This window comes from Scleropages formosus, chromosome 7, assembly GCF_900964775.1.
Source record: "Scleropages formosus chromosome 7, fSclFor1.1, whole genome shotgun sequence".
Taxonomy (NCBI): Eukaryota; Metazoa; Chordata; class Actinopteri; order Osteoglossiformes; family Osteoglossidae; genus Scleropages; species Scleropages formosus.
Genome location: NC_041812.1, coordinates 6,402,187 through 6,419,435, shown reverse-complemented (window position 1 = coordinate 6,419,435; position 17,249 = coordinate 6,402,187). Strand labels below are relative to the sequence as shown.

Here is a 17,249-nt window from a genome sequence, read left to right as displayed (position 1 = left end):
GTTGCGGGGAAAGGGGTGTGAAAGGGCAAGTTGTAGGGAGGAGGCAAGGGTAGAGTAATGAGTGACTTGAACTTCTTCCCACTTTGTACCCCTTTCCTAATACAGCTTAGTTTTTGTAGATGCAGAAACATCAATTCTATTTACTTATGTAATCACATTCAAGAGTAGCGATGACCACTTGATGTCAGTTGGAACAGTCGTCAAGGGAACACTTACTAAACTATGCTTAATGGTCATGAATTAAGGAACCCTTGTGATCTTAATCCCATTGAAATAATTTCACCTCTGCAGCTGGTCTGGTAACTAGTGTATAAAAAAAAAAGTATGTTTAGTCACCTAGCAGACATCTCCAAAGCAATGTACATCTCAAAAAATGCAACCAGTCCTATCATTCACTGTATTAGAGCATTCACCTAAATCAGAGGCATCAGGGATCTTATGCTTACGTGCTGATGTGAGGATGAATTTCACTGCGGTAAACATAGTGCTAGTGTCTAAAGAGAAATTCAGCGGGGTTCCTCGTTTACATTTACTCATTTAGCAGATGCTTTTCTCCAACGTGATGTACGTCTCAGAAAAAATACAATTTGTGCATTACATTAAGGGAAAGAAACATGGCTGCAGATGTGATTCTTAAGTAAACCTTGGAGAGCCTTTGCAATGAACACCATAAATATGTACTGGTCAGTTATATCAATAGCAGAAAAGGAATTAGTGAGTCAAATCAACATGCAACAATACTGGTGACTTCAGCTGCCAGTGGCTGGTAATTCATTTTCAGTAACCACTTAAACTAGCCCCACATTTTAATACAGTACCTTTAAAAGTGGCTTCTCAAAAGTACTTTACAGTGCAAAGAAAGACACGGCATGGGATTCTCTTGATGGGACACCAGTCCATCCGAAGGCGACTCGCAGATTTCGACCAATTCACTTGAAATACCCATTTGGAATGTGGAAGGAAATGACCAGGAACAGCACAAGAACACAGAAATGCAAGACCAGACCTCATTCACTACGAGGCTGGTAAAGAAGAATATTTTACAGAAGTAATGAGCAGTAAGAACAACAATGGGGTTTGAATTAAAAGCCATCAGGTAACAGTGTCATGTTCTTAACCACTGCACTACAAACAACCATGTACACGTTCTTGAAGACTCTTGGTCTCACTATGAGCGTTAGTGAATGAGTGCGTGTGTATAATAGCCTTCAGATGGACTGGCGTCCCATCCTGGGTGACTCTGCCTCACACACTTTTAGAAAGGCTCTGACCAGATTTGAAAACACATGAATGGATGGATAAATGGGTTATTTCTGAAAAGATATTTCTTTTAATAAAGCATACAAGTACCGGAAAACAAGTTAAAATTTTTCACATCTTCAAATTCATATTAAACCTCACCCAGTTGAACACCTCTTTCCTTGAGTGTGTGTGTTATAATAATGGGTATAATATTGGTGGCTAACGGTGAGCGTCAATCAGTTTACCTCAGATCCTGAGGGACCAAGTAACGCCATGAAGGAGTTTCAAAACGGGCATTTAAGACGCAAAATAGTCGTATTAACATAATTAATATTTATATTTACATTACAGGCCATTTTGATTTAGCAAACCGTTTCTCTACTACAGCATGAACGTGCTTCTCAAGGAAAACAACAGTGCATTATGTCAACAGAGGGAGAGACTTGAATGCAGAAACGTACATTATTATTATTATTATTATTTAGCCAATGTCTTTGTCCAAGCCAAGGCCATCTACAACAGAAGAAAGATTCTTAGAATAGCACAATTTGCTACGTAGCCTGAAAAACTCCAGTAAAAATCTCAGGTGTAGAGATGGGCCAAATACTGTGTCATTAAAAAAACTGTTCCCGGAGAAAAAAGTAATAATAATACTAATAGTAATAATAATAATAATAATGATTTCTGGACGTGTACTCTAAAGTAATGAGGGGAATGAAAGCGCGCGCTCTCAGTTGAAACTCCGCGCTTACGAGCCTTCCCGTTTCAGTAAGTCGCGCGGCGCTCCGTGACGTCACGTACGCGCGCACTGTACGCGGAACGTTCCTCCGAGCGCGTGCTGCTGGCGCCGTGAGCACATGGAGAAGGGCTCAAGGTGGAGAAGGGTGGAAAAGTACGTCGTTTCTCTTTCCGGAGACGGTTTATTATTTTTCCACGCACAAAGTGGAATAATGTGGACATCTCAGCTCGAGAAGAAAAGCGAACCGAGGGAAGGGTAAGATTTATGCTTTTTTTTTTCCCGGCCAATACACCGAGTCGTCGTCGTGTCGTGTAGTCTGAGGCAAATTGTTGAATTTGTGTTCGTCAGTCACTCAGGAGGATGCAGTGAAATACAATAAAATAAAACCTTGCTGCAAATGCACAAAGCCATCGCTTTTTTTGGGTTTCTTTGCCGCGCTGTGAGATGTTGAAAAGATGAGTGAAAACAGGGGTACTCAGCTTCGGGGGGGGTGTAACTTAAGTATGTGTGTCAAAACAGCAATAATCCGGCGGTAGTCATGCGCTCTGCCAACTGTTCTTCACTAAAAGTATATATTGTGTTCCAGTCAGTGCTGTAAAGGAAGCCCTTGTGTTGTGTATGAGACATGTAGGGAACATGTCCAGCTCTGCACCCCCCCTCCCCCCCCCCCAGCGGTCAGGTGTCATCTCTCCATTTGAACTTCTCATTTTCACTTTCCTCTTCATCCTTGAACAACTTCTCGCTTATTAATGCACCGTTTCTCCTGCAGTTTTACCCTAACAGCATATTGTATTCCTAAATGTACAAATGGTGATCTTTTCAGTAGGTGCACCAACACTGATTGGTTCTTCATGTAAGTTTGACACTGCTAGCCTAAAGCTGCTTTGAAGGCCAGAAGTCTCATAATTGCATTAAATTAATCTTTTTGGCCTGCCTCATGATTACTTTTTTCATGTGTCTGACTGCTCCTGCTACTGTACCACTGAGCGAATAATTTACCATAAATTGCTCCAGTAAAAAAAAATCACCCAGCTGTATAAATGGGCAAGTTATTGTAATTACACCGACATAATGAGATGCTTAGCTGAAAATTGGTAGTTAAACTAATAAAGAGCAGTAATTCTAATTCCAAGGGTGGATTGTGTATTTTGAGTTGTCCATATTTGGCACATGTATTCCAGGAGTCTTTGCTCTGGGAAGTGATGTAGGATGCAAACTCCGCCCCATCACTTCTCTGCCCCACCCAGCCAGTATTTGTATACAACACAGCTGGAAAGGAGGAGTTCTTGAGTCCTTAGTAACACTTAGCAACAGCCCCAGGCCCTGAACCTACGCATTCAGATCTTCATCTCTTAATTGTCTTCTTAGGATTTAATTTCGTTAGCCATGTTCATATTTTAGGAAATAATTTAACTTTTAAAACATTTTGGAGAAACATCTGAAAAAACTAGTGTACAATATGGCAGTTTTGTTGTTACCTCAGTCATAAGTGATCACACTGACTCTCAGAAAGGATTTCCTTAAGCACATTCAAAGAAAAGAATGATGAATATTTACTAATTTTATCTCCTAATTATTAAAAAAAAAGTTTATGTATGGCTAAAGTACTTTTTGACTGTAGTGTTTGTCACAAATACTAATGTTTGTAGTATTTCTCAATGTAAATGCAAATGTCTCCATTAAGGAATTTGACTTGTGATGTTCTTGAAGTCACCCATGCGTATCACTTGCTCATAGCTAAATTCAGACAGCTGGCCAAGTAAGTAATATCCACTTGGAATGTCATGTGTAGATCAGGAAGTATGTTGAATTGAGTGAGTGGTTAGGTGAGCTGTACTGCTGGTCCACCTAACTGGGGGATCAAACTGAGACACTTCCAGTGTGGCAGAAACGTGTGCTTAGTGTGGACACAGGACAGCAGCAACACATGGCTGCATTTTTTCAGTCCTCTGTTATGTAACAAGGAAAAGTGCTGCACAGTAACTTTTCCCAAGATCTCATATTACTTTTCAGATCATACCCCTGAGGGGTACTGTGGAGGAACTGGAGGGAAACTGAAAAGGGGCCGGGGAAGGAAGGTTGGGCAAGAAGTAATCGCTGGGAATGGGATGTCATCCAAGGCCCATCCACAGGTTTCATTACTGTGAAATTTGTTGGTCATCTGTCCACATAGTATATTTCCTGTGTAAACAGGAACTTCTGTTGTTCACTGTGGAGAACAGAACTCGGGAGCAAATGCAAAATCTCAGTATTGGCAGTCGCTAATCATTTCCTGTTGTCCTCCTCTTTATGTGCTTGGGCCTGGTTTCTTAAAACACTTCTGTCTTTTTCAGTGCTGCTAGCTGCATTGAGAAAAGTGCATATTTTAATGGTTAGCAAACTTCCTGTCAGTTTCCAAGCAATTCCACTATGTAATGGATTCAGATGCATCCTCCTTGTGGGCTGTGAATATCCATGTGCATTATCATGACAAAGCAGACTGTCACACCTTAATAGTTCTCACAGAACTGTTGATTCCTTTCTCACAGTGCCCGTTTCTCACAGCCCTGTTTGGATTTAATTTGATGAAATAGGTAATCACAGTTGCGTAGGAGGAATTTCAACTTTATCAGCCGCCCTCCCCCTTAGACCACAACACGCATGCACAGGCAGGAATTCTTTGACTTAATCACCAACCTCCCAGATGGAGCTCCTGGGACCTGCTGGTGGACTAGTTGTACAGGACCTGGATGAGGTTGGAGGAGGAATGCAATTCTCTTGCGTAACATGCCTTACCTGGCTTCATTGCACTATGAACTCTTTTGGCAGCCAGAAATTCTTCATGATTTAGTGATTTTCATGTTAGCAGTAGGTTTTGGTGTGCAGCAGTTTCTTTTGGCTGTGGATTGTATCCTACTTGGAAGGTTTTTACATGTTGGTTGTAGATTTTGCCCTGTGATGGACTGGCATTGCATCCGTAGTGTACTGTCTTTTTCATTATGCTTTATGATAGTCCCTGGACCACTACAACCCTTCCCTTGGCCAGCAGATATTAATAATGGATACATGGATCAACTAAGGGTGGCATGGTGGTTCAACGAATAGTACTGTTGTCTCATAGTGCCTCGGCAGTGTGAGAGCACATGAGTGTGATGTGACAATTCCTACCTAATCTATATGGAGTTTGCATGTTCTCTGTGTTTGTGTGGATTTTCTCCAAGTGCTCTGATATCCTCTCATAGTCCAGTGATGTGTTCCAGGTGAATCGATAATTAAATTGTGTGTGGGAGAAAGTACTGCATTACTTTGGTGTATAGATCAGTGCTTGACTGTAGGATATATAGCACTCTAAGTCACCTTGAAGTAAAAGGTATCAGCTAAATACTACAGAGTATTCACTTGAGAAAGAGTATGTTAAATCAATAAATGTATTTTTTTTTTGCGTGCAAGATAAGGCCGTGAAAATAATATGAAATTTGTGTGTATGTGTATATATAATTATATATATATATATATATACACAAAACATACAGTGCTACTTGAAAGTATGTGAACCCTTTGAGTCCCTTAGTTTTACCACAACATAGTTATTTAATGAGAAGCAGTCTTTCTCATTTGACATAATAGGTGTGTAAATACCAGTTTCATGTGTTGGTTTAGAGGAAATTGTGCATGCAGTAGATAAACGGAAGTAGTGCAGGTGCAAAGATAAGTGAACCTCAAGTTGCACTGGTTAAATCAAGCAGGTAAATAGATTCAGGTGTGTGAATCATAACCATCTATTCATGGTAGAAATTTCTTTTAATATTTTCTACAGAAATAATGACCATACCTTTTGGGCTCAGATACTTTCAAGCAGCACTGTGTTTATGTATGTATATATTTATATGTGTGAGAATATAAGCTGCTGTTCCCTTTCATTTCATGAACACAAAGTGGACAGGTAGTGATACTCCAGTCTATACAGTCGTAGTAGATGGCTTAAGCCCTCGCCGGCTATTGTGAGAGAGCTGTACTAGGTTGCTTCAAAGGATTCCATCTCCATTATTGTGTAACAGCTGTACAGGAAATTACATTTTTGGGGACCTATGGAAATAGACACATTCCACTGGTTCTTAAAACCCAGCACTGTGCTCAGGAACAGTGTGCCTGTCCTTTCAAAAGCAGTATTCCTTTCGTCCCAGTGGATGTCGAGAAAAATGTTGATATAGTTTATTGTATTTTTCTAATATGATGTTAAGTAAAAAAGAGAAAATTCAGAAAAGGAATGTTCTGCATGACCAGTTTTTAATGTTCAGCCAAAAGATCCTTGCTCCCCCACTTCTGTTAAGTGGAAACTTTGTGAGGATTGCGAAGGTCAGGCCCTGCTATTGACTTTTCTAATTCTGTCTTTCCTTTTTAAGTAATACTGAACTCCTTTTTTTTTTATTACAGTGGGCTTCACAATCTGTGTAGACTTTGAAATACTGGCTTCTTGCCCTTTATAGTAACAAGGTCACCAATAAACTTGCCAAGATAGTTCTTTATTCTGTAATATACTTATGACACACTGACATGTTTGAAATCACCAGACCACTTCAAGCATTGTAACTATACAAAACTGTGCCCTTCAGTTCAGCACAGCCACCTGAGCTATCGCTTTGCCCTCCTGTCAAACACATCTCCTTTCTCGCCTTTTCTGTTGAATATCAGAGGCTTGATTTTGAGATAGCCTTTCAAGCAGAAGATGAAAGATAAGAAATGAGATCCTCCTGACAGGATGTCATTGCAGACTTCACAGGGGATGCTCTGTGCCTCGACCATGTCTCTCTGCAGCGGCTTCAGAGAAAAACTCGTCTAAAAACTGATGGATAACAGCTTAATGGGAGGCAAGAGAGCTGAAAGTTGGTGTAGGCAACAAAACCATGTGGAGTACTTCAACACAAACAGAAGTCTTATGGAGACATGTAAGTAGCCTCAGTCATGTTCCAGAAACCTTGTTGAGTATTGCTAATGGCCATGGTGAGCAAAGGGCCAGGGAGGATGTCTTTCATCACCCTCCTCTCTCTCTTTCTGCTGAAAATCAAATAGCACAGGGACTAAAGGCAACTAACAAGTGTTCTATTATGCTTGTATTTATTTATTAGACGCTCCTATTCAGAGCAGCTTGGGTGATGGTTAAGGTGAAAGCAGAGTACAAGCAAATAGCCAAGGAGTGGATGTGGAATGGCAGTGGACAAGACTGGAGATTTATCATGGTTTGGAGAACATAGAGGAAAAACATTTAAAATACACACACACACACACACACACACACACACACACACACACACACTTTCAGAACCGCTTGTCCCATACGGGGTCACGGGGAACCGGAGCCAACCCGGTAACACAGGACGTAAGGCCGGAGGGGGAGGGGACACACCCAGGACGGGACACCAGTCCATCACAAGGCACCCCAAGCGGGACTCGAACCCCAGACACACCAGAGAGCAGGACTGTGGTTCAACCTACTGCGCCGCCGCACCCCCTGCACATTTAAAATAAAAAGGTGGAAATGTGGATTACAGAAGAAGCCTTCATAACTGAAGTTGTAACTATTATCTCCCCGTTGTGCTCCAGGCATGTTAAGTGAATTGGAAGAATTACTTGCGTCCCTTATCACTCATGATGACAGATTTTTTCAGAAGAAGAAGGGATAAGCAGATCCCCTGGGCAGGAGAGTCCAGTCTCAGGGCAGGAGAGTCCAGTCTCAGGACAGGAAAGCCTGGTTGGATGAGGGCCTGCTGAGTCAGGTTAGATTTAGTTTTTGGTCCATCTTGGCTACACATTGTTGGGGAGGCATCCACAGAAATCCATGGAAGAAAGCGACCTCTGACCTCACCTCTGACGGACGGATTTGAAGTAGATTTGTGCCGTGCCTACCTTTAGAGGCAGGTCCACTCTTCAGACCCCAAATGTTTGTTTGCACTTTGTTCAGCTGCTAGGAGTTTTCAGGTAAAACCTACATAGCCACAGGGTTTGTTCTACTGTACAGAGTCAAGTAACAATATTAATACTTCTTCATAAAAGGCCAATCAGATCAGTTGATCTGATCAACATTCTGAATAGATATTTCCAAAAAAATCTTTTGAAATTAAAATAGCAGATGAGAATACTTTAGTGTGCAATATACTTTTCCAAGGGCTTTTAATGACTTACAGAGAGTCATACACAAAGTGAAATGCAACTTGTAATTAATGCCTTTTTAAAATGTTTTCCCATGCCCAAATGAGAGGGTGTTTCAGTAAAGTGTTAAAGCTAGAAGCTCTGGATGATTGATAAAGTAGCACTGGTGCTCAGACAGGCAAAGTGAGGAGTGCTGGGGGATTATGTAACCGTCTGCTTGCTGGGTAATTAACGCACCAGCTGTTCAGTGAAATGGTCTCTGAGAACAGCAAAAAGTGGGAGGGTATAGAGGTGGGAAATGTCCCAGCCTCTAAAATGTCGCTTTCAGGTCCAGCCCATTGAGGCCCAGTGGGATCACATGGGGCCTGAGGCAGAACTAAGTGTAGCCCCTGGGGAGGGCAGCGGATCGCTCAGGAGGGGTCAGATTGGCATGTCAGATTAGGAAAACTGCTGAGAGACAGGAATTTCAGTCTGCTCCTGTTTTTTCAGGTGGGGGGATATGGGGGTGGGATAGGGTGTGTTGTATCCAGAAACACCTACCATTCACACTTATGATGCTAATGGCCCCAGGTACTGTGGTCTAAGGGGACTAGCAATTGCTCTTTGCCACTGCTGTGACCAGAAACCTCCCAGTAACGCTGCCCTGCGTTCAGCTTCAGGGGCTTGGATCACTGTAGACACTTTAGAAAAAAATAAAGGCATCTCAGCGTAGCTAGAAAGACCACGGTGACACACATTCCTGGAAGACTTGTCAAAATTCCTCACAGGCTTTTGGCTTGAATCAGAAAGTGTGTGAGCTTTGAAGAACAGCTCAGTCCAGAGGGTCTGAATGGGAGCAGTTAATGCCATTGGAATGTTGCACTCTCAGTTACCATGGCACTCATCAGCTGGGAGGCTTGTGGCTGCACAGTCTGTATGAACTTCGTTGTCTTCATGAGTATTTAGCTAAGTTAAAATCTCATAACTGGAAAAGTTCTTCAGTGTAAGACATGTTGGTTCACTCTAGAATGTTGATATAAGCAAAATGTCTTTTACTCAAGTTACTCTCTGGAATATTTGACTCGAGAGGATCTGACTTACTCGGCAATCCTACTGCTACTGTGTCATCCTTGCCGTAGTCTTTAATCATCTTCAGCAGTGGCCTCCTAATGGTTGTGAGGTATAGTACATGTCTTTAAGTTGCCTGGTAGCTATGTAAAAAACATCAACAACAATAAACTATTTTAAGCTCACTGGTGAGAAAAGCATCATGATTTGAAAATTCAGAGTATTTGGCAGAATACAGAAGGGCCACTGTGTTTAATGTGTTCTCAGTTGACCTTGTTTTACAGGGGTTGGCTACAGCAAGCTCTGCATTTTCATCACATTTAACATGGCATTGGGAGTGCAGTGATAATTTTTTAAAGCAGAGTTCATGACAGACAGTATTCTTAAGTAGAGTAATGTCATTGAATGTAATATACAGTATTATTCTTTATTAATTCATTAAGCTGATGCTTTTTTCCACTGACTTAGTGTTAGGCCTATGTACTAAGCTAATTACAATTATCTACCAATCTATAAAACTGGGCAATTTTTTACTGTATCACTTCAGAGTAGTAACAGTCATCAAGGGTGGTTTTAAAATGGATTCCTTTCATTGAAAGAGGATGGTGCTTAAAGCTGTTACCTTCCTGTCCAACATCCTATACCACAGAATTACAAAAAAATGGTTGTAGAAAAGTGACTGCTAAATGAATACATGTCAATGTGAGTATCCATACATAGTACATCTAATTTTGTTTGGATCTCAAACATTAAATTTTTTTTTAGCTTGAACTCAATGGCAGGTTAATCACAGATTAGATTAAAATATACTGTAGTAAAGATTCAGATGCTGGTGTCTGAAACCACATCCTTTGGCATCATTTGCATATTTAAAGGCAATTAGGCATGATGTGTAGAGAGTATTAGCAGGAGTAGTTTCAAGGGAAATCGCAGATATGTGTGCTTTACCAATGTTGAGCTGTGGAAAAAATGTTAAATGCAACATTTTCTTTTATGAATAAAGAATGAGGGGCAGATATGCTAGTTTCTTTAACACTATACTCACGTAACCTCTCTGTTGGTATTTACCTCTGGAAGTTCATGTTGGAGATTGGCCTTCTGTAGAACCCACTCAGGAAGTCGTCTGAGGAACCTGCTGAGTTTATAAAGCAGGAAGGACCACCTTCATGGCAGTCTATGTGACAGGTGGCATGATGGTCAAAGATGTTGTGAAAAGGGTATAATCGTCCACATTAATGGCAGAGGAAGTCCTGCTGTGCCATAATTTTAAAATGGAATGTGTAAACGGGTAAAATTGTCTAGAACTGGTGGAATGATCTTCCAAAACAGAGGTCCAGTTTTTTCTGCACCATGAACTCTGTGATTGCACAGTGGCCCAGTGGATAGCGCTGGCATTTCCATGGGTTTCCTCTAGGTACTCAGGTTTCCATTTAAAGTTTAAAGAGACATGTGTCAGATAAATTGGTGACCCTAAATTGTCCTATTGTATATGTATGAGTAAATTGCCATATGGTGTGTGTGAGTGAATAAGTATATATTATTACCCGGCACTGGACTGCATTTCATCCAGTTTATACCCTCCCTCACGCCCTGTTGTTTCATTATAGGCTCCGTACCACTGGGACTGCATTGAACAGTTGCGGATGGATCGATGGATCAATGGATCGATGGCTTCATTAACACTAAGGATGATTCGGTATGTTGCTCCGACTGAAGAAGGCAGTGTCTCGAGCAATGCATACATCAATCCCAAAAGCTGATAAATCCTATCTGAGAGCTCCTCTCTAGCAGTGGGCACAGAGCATCAGTGCATATTTTCATAATGATTGCAGCTAAAATGTAAATGTAACATCCTGTATGTGTCATGTTCTCATCGTCTGAACATCGGGTGGTGACGTGGGGGAGAAGCTCTGTTATCTTTCACGATCAGTCCCGATGATACCGTGCAGGCAACGTGCCAGAAGGAAGCCTGCATGGTAATTATGAACCAGATGAAGACTAGTAATTACCACTTAATTTAATGCACTTTCATGTGTGAGAGTTGCCTGAACCTTGCCGAAAACTGCCTTCAGTACACTACGGTGGGGCGTGCGTTCGCTGTCGTGATAAGATGCTACAGTGGAGGGTCAATATGAAAGCAAGAAGAGGAAAAAATGATAGTGTTCATTATTGACATATGCTTGTCAGTGACACCCATTACAACATTTCAGACTCTATGGATACTTTTTTTAAATTGTAGTGTGGGACAGATGTTGACAGATGGAGTATCTATATTTCAGCTGTTTTGTTGACACTTCAGAAGAAACATCTGTGACTGGAGGCTGGGTTGTAAAGCAGTGCCAATGTAGGCCCACTAGCAGTAGCACTAAAAGTGTCTCTGTTTAAACCACACCTGACTTTTTCTCTAGGGATAGCCTCAGCCGTTTTTCAGGTGCCCCTTGTAAGTCAATGCCCTGTGAGTCTAAGAGATTTTTAGGGAAAGCACTTCAGCCATCAGGCAGATGTAAAAGAGGCTGGGACTGGGGAGCATTGACAGCCAACGCAAATTCGGTGAGCTCTCAGCCAGGGCCTCATGTCATAGTAGGTTTTATCTACAATGACCCTCTGCCATCTCTGCCTCTGGCTGCTGAGAAGTTTTGCAGCTCCTTCTGTGAGGAGTAAATCCTTCATCACGCCACAGAACGGACTTTTCAAGCTGCATCCTGGGAGTTGAGCAGAACAGTCTAATATGTTTGGTCCGTGGTTGTTCTGACATTGTGAGGGGACCACAACACAGTCAACAGGTGTCATAACAGCCCCCTTATTCGTCACAACCAAAGTCCCCTGCTCCATGCTTCCCTTGTGGTGGACAGACCTGTTGTGCTTTGTGCCGGCGGTCTGTCAAGAAGAGTGAAAAGTGAGGGGGCCAGGGCAGGTGGGCGTGAAGAAAATTCCATGTGTCATTGTATGATCTGTCTGACTCGCTCTTCTTATTCACAACTCAGGTCCTGTAAATAAATAGAACACTGCGAGCGATACCCTCTTTGCACATTAGCACACATCCTGGTTCCCCATCTCCAGGTTGCAGCCCCATTTCCTCTCAAGTACATTTCCTCTCAAGTACCAACACTGTTCCTCTTGGTCTTGGAAGCATCCCATTGGTCACTTTTTAGTTACTGGGTCCTTACTCTCTCTTATCGCCCGTGGCAAAACAAAGTTTTGTGACACATCGTACCGACTGCCACGTCTGCTGGGATGTATATACAGTACACGCCTGTACTCTGAATTATTTAACCCATCATTATGTAGCATATCCAATGTGCAACATTTGAGCAGACACAAACACAACCAGAGAATGTTGCAGAAGGCAGCTTATTGCCTGCTTGTTTTTCCACAGAGCGAGCTGACGTTTGAAACCTGTAAGTACCAGCATGATGAAAGCTAAATGAAAGGCAAAGAATGACTGTCCAGTCTGCATTTATTGTGTAAACAAGCAACTATCCGCCCTCATCCTGGGTATGAAGGCTTTTGTTGTAGCTCTCATCAAGGTTTCAATCATGTGTAATAATGCAAATAGTTTTTTATAATCCAGAAATAAAAACTGGAAGGTGCTTGAAGCCCAAGCCAGTCAGTATATAAAACACCTATGGTCAACTTCCTTCACCAAAATAGGGGCAAAATGTCTGATGGTATTTGAGTCATCCTTTAAAATGAAACTGCACACACCTCGTCAGTTAATTAACAGCCTTTATTAAATCTGTCAGTGTTACTGCCACCTCTAAAACTTTTCCCAACAGCCACATCTCTCAAAGGAAAAGGAATGTAGGTGTGGAGCATTGACTCTCTTTAGTGGTATGAAGCTTTAACATTGGATTAAAATTCCTTAAACAGTACCAGCCAAAAGTTTCAAGACATTTCCTGAAACAGTTTATTTTCATATTGTCAGCATTTCACATCCAGGTCATTAGTCATTAAACATTACAAATATCTGGATGATGGTCCTAAATAGTATTTTAACCAGTATTTAGTATTTAGTATAATAGTATTTTGACCAATCGATCCATAAGATTCCTCAGTCCTCAAACATGATCTGTTTTGTGACCCAGGCAAGTTTGATTTCACGGAAGTGTACTACTGCTTTCGACTGGTACTATAGCATCCCATACCATAGCAATACAGTTTTCAGTATGACAGTTTTCAACAGTTAAATAGCTTTTCTATTTTCAAAACTAATACAAATCCAGTTATTCTCATTTGCATCACTGTATTGTTTGTTTTGATGACACAAACCTTACAGATAAACAGCTGTTGAAAAGAATGTGGAACAACATTGCTAGGGCGTTGTCGTCTCTGGGGGAGTCATTGCGTGTCCTGCTAGTCACCGGGGCAGATTTACTAGCATGTTTGATGCATTTACAAGGGCCAGGGTCACTTGAGGAATCTGCTCTTCCCGTTGACAACAGCCAGTTGGCTTCAGGGGAACAGATGGACTCTGGGGGAGGGTGGTGGCAGTTTGTGGTGGTGAGGGGGTACGAATCTTGAATGTAAGGGCTTCTCTTGTTCACACCTCCAGACCTTTGGGCTCACATAGGCTCTCCAGCGAAACCTAACTGCAGTGATCAACAGGTTCAGGACTTCCTGTCATTTCTAACACCTGTCAAAAATGTCCTTCTCAGTAAATTATCAAAAATTCTATTTTGATCTTTGTTCTCATGCTGAGTTTTTGCGTACCGCCTGGGAATACAGAGCTTTGCTTGTGGGCCCCAATCTAAGAAAATTCAGCACTGTTCCCCTGAGGTGAAACAAGAGCATGAGTACTTGCTCATATCCCACGATCGGCAGTGAGGCGGAGGTCAGAGATGTGATGGCGTGGCAAGCTAGAGGGGATTCAGGCCAAAGAACGCTGCCGAAGGAAGCGTTAGCAATGGGGTATGAGGAGGAATGGGAATGAGGAAGCTTTTACTTACCATCCTGTCCACTGTTTCAGCATTTCTGTATGTGTGTGCACACCAATTTAACAAAGAGAGCTTGAATGTGACACTCTAGAAGAGGTAAATTTGAGGTAAATGCGTGCATTGCTGCTTGTGGAATTTCTAGTGAAAAGGATACTCGGGACAAGCAGAACATGTTTTTCATGTCATGTTCGGTTTCTTCCGAACAAACAGGAGGTCTTGGTTAATAACGTTGTTGTAATACATTCTGTATGTTAAGCCTTTGCGCTGTATTTCATTCAGTTTTTTTGGAACCGTTTATAGTGGTTTATTCCTTCCTGTTTGTCCAGTCGCACTGTCTTCTTTCCTTCTGTACAGGGTTAACAAAAAATGAACAGATGGCCACTGTTGTTTTCGGTCAGTGCTGAATCACCTTGTAAATAATACACACCACTCTCCGATTACTGCTAAGTGCAGCGCAACTAGCGACTCAGAGCAACTGTAATGTGCAGAAAAGATGAGGTTCTTCTCATCCCAGCAGCTAAAAAGTTCCTTTTCTGTGAGAAGAGTGAAAAGTGGGCAGCAAAGGTCTGAGAGGTACAACGCATTAGCACTATGTGTTTTCCATGTGTAAACTGACACATGAGTCAGCCTTAAGAGTGTTTATTTTTTAAAGTCATTCTTTTGTCTCTCCCCCTTAAGTCCCCCCCCTGTGGAGAGAGTGAACTGAATGCTGACTCATTGGTAAAATCCTGATAAATCCAAGAATTACTGCTTTCTTTGCAATATGTCCTACCTTTCAGAATTCCAGAATCTTCTAAAGAGTATTTGTAGTTTCAGTCGTCAGTTTATACTTCAAGGAGCTGTCTGTAATGGGAACTGATGGACTATTAATTATTTATAGATTAGTTCTAGTAATTAAAGAGGAAAAAAAGCCATATATATATATATATATATATATATATATATATATATATATATATATATATATTTTTTTGTATGACACATATCACCACTCCTACTGTAGTCCCTGGGATCAAGGTACTTACCCTGAATGGATACTGGGAAAAAAACTCTGTATTAAATGGATTAATGATAGTTAGAAGGTTAGTATACAAACCTTCCTTGGAGAAATGTGTCAAATAATAATGTGTTACCTGTGTAAAAATAACAATGAAATAGAGAATTTTATGTCATTTTATAGCATCTACATCGATTAATAAATGGGCAGCAGGTAGAATAGTGGTTTGGACCGTCACCTTGCAGTTGGTGGACTGTGATTCAGATGCCTTCTCCTACTGTGGTATCCTTAAACAAGGTACTTAATCCTGAATTGTTACTGTTAGAATATCCTATTGTGTAAGTAGGTGCAGTTATTGTGAAGTTGATTGATCAAATTTTGTAAGTTGTTTTGCAGAAAAGCCTCAGCTAAATTATTGCATTTCGCTCATTGTAATTTACATCGTATTAGTGTTTTCAATGTCTGATTAATCGGAACATTGCTGCATTTGTGATCTTTACTCTTCAGTGATGTTGAATATTAATAGTATCCTAGATCACCCTGCTGGCAGGGAGACAGTAAACAAGGTTTCCGATGAAGTTGTTATGTCTTTATTACGTTAATGGCGTAACAGGAGGGAGGACAGTTTCACTACCCCTCCCTGGTGGATGTCGCAGGCGGTGTAGGAAAAGGCTGCCATTACCAGTGCCCGCAGGAACTTGAACTATGTCTGCGTGAGGGCCTTCCTTAATTAGTAATGAGTGCCAGGCGGAAGCTTGCGAGGAGAAGCAGCAAGCCAGATCAATTATACCAAATGGCCTCGCTAATGGGTTTAAACTGATTAGGGATGTGCGTAACTGCAGGGCTGGTTCAGCTGCTTGTCGGAGCGGGTGTGGTCCATGTGGTACGGGGGCACTCGCCTCATGGAGGAACGCAGGGCTTCGCACCACCTCACATGCATGGTGTGAGGCTAACTTGATGTATTTGGCACAGCTTTGCACATGTCGTTTATGGGGGTGGGGTCTTCCGTAACTGAGACAACGCAGAGCTTTCACGGTAATTTGGTAGCAATTGCCAACTCCTCTTCAGAACTCACACACCCCCCTCCCACCCCAAACAAATTCCTTACCCTCACCATCCATTTCATACAAACTCATATATACAATGCCATCCAGACACAATTTCCTTTTGCATTATCTTGGCCAGAGTTATGGCTGTTTCAAGTCTTGCCACATGTTAAATGTGTTTTATTATTGCTTTTCTCCAACACAGCTCACAGTGTTAGATTTTATATATTAAGCTACTTATAATTATTTACAGTTATACAGCAAGGTATTTTTTACTGTATCAGTTCAGGGTAAATACCTTGATCCCATGGTATTACAATGTAAGCGTCACCTGCTACTTTTTTGATTCCTCTTGAGGACTGAAGCTGAGGTAAAGGTCTAGTGTGATTATAGAGCCATTGCCTTGCCACTGTCATAGTGTTGTTTTGATTTATGATCATACCGCAAAGCCCACATGGCACTCATCTCAGAATACCAGTGTAAGTGCAAGTTTATTTCTGGAATGTTGTAACAGGCTTTGTAAACACAGAGTATGATTCACCAATACTTGTTTTTCAAACAGGAAACCTTATCACTGGGAGTTGTGCAAAATTTTGAAAGGAATACAATAAGCATTCTATGTCAGTTGGAAAGGAATTTATTTTTGCTGTCAGTGTCCCATTGTGATTTTATTTTCCAGAACTACATACGACAAAAGGGGTGATCCAAGAGTGCTGGCAAAAGAAAGGGTGAGACAGGGTCACTCATCTTCCACTGTTTAATCAGGTTAGAGAATTACAATCTGTGTGCTAACACCTGTATACACATTTATTAATTTAGCTGACACTTTTTCTCCAAAGTGTCTTACAGTGTTAAGGTTACAGTTACAACAGTTATAGTTTACAATTCCTTACCCATTTATACAGCTGGATAATTTTGCTGGAGCCATTTAGGGTAAGTATCTTGCTCAAGGGTACTACATCCGGAGGTGGGGATCAAAACTGCAACTTTTGGGTCCGAATGCAGTAGCTGTAAGCACTACGTTACCAGCTGTCCATGTCCACACACACACACACACACACACACACACACACTGTAAATCAGACATCAGCAGACTCGACAGAAGTTTAAATGTATAA

At 41.4% G+C, this 17,249-nt stretch overlaps 1 long non-coding RNA gene across 1 annotated transcript in view; it reads left to right on the top strand.

Moving 5' to 3' along the window:
* The first annotated feature begins 2,037 nt into the window (after nt 1-2,037).
* LOC108937659 (uncharacterized) overlaps nt 2,038-17,249 on the top strand; it is a 37,802-nt gene continuing 22,590 nt past the window's right edge. The window contains exons 1-2 of the long non-coding RNA XR_001966357.2: nt 2,038-2,236; nt 10,762-10,850. This is a non-coding gene — a long non-coding RNA (uncharacterized LOC108937659). The remainder of the gene's footprint in view (nt 2,237-10,761; nt 10,851-17,249) is intronic.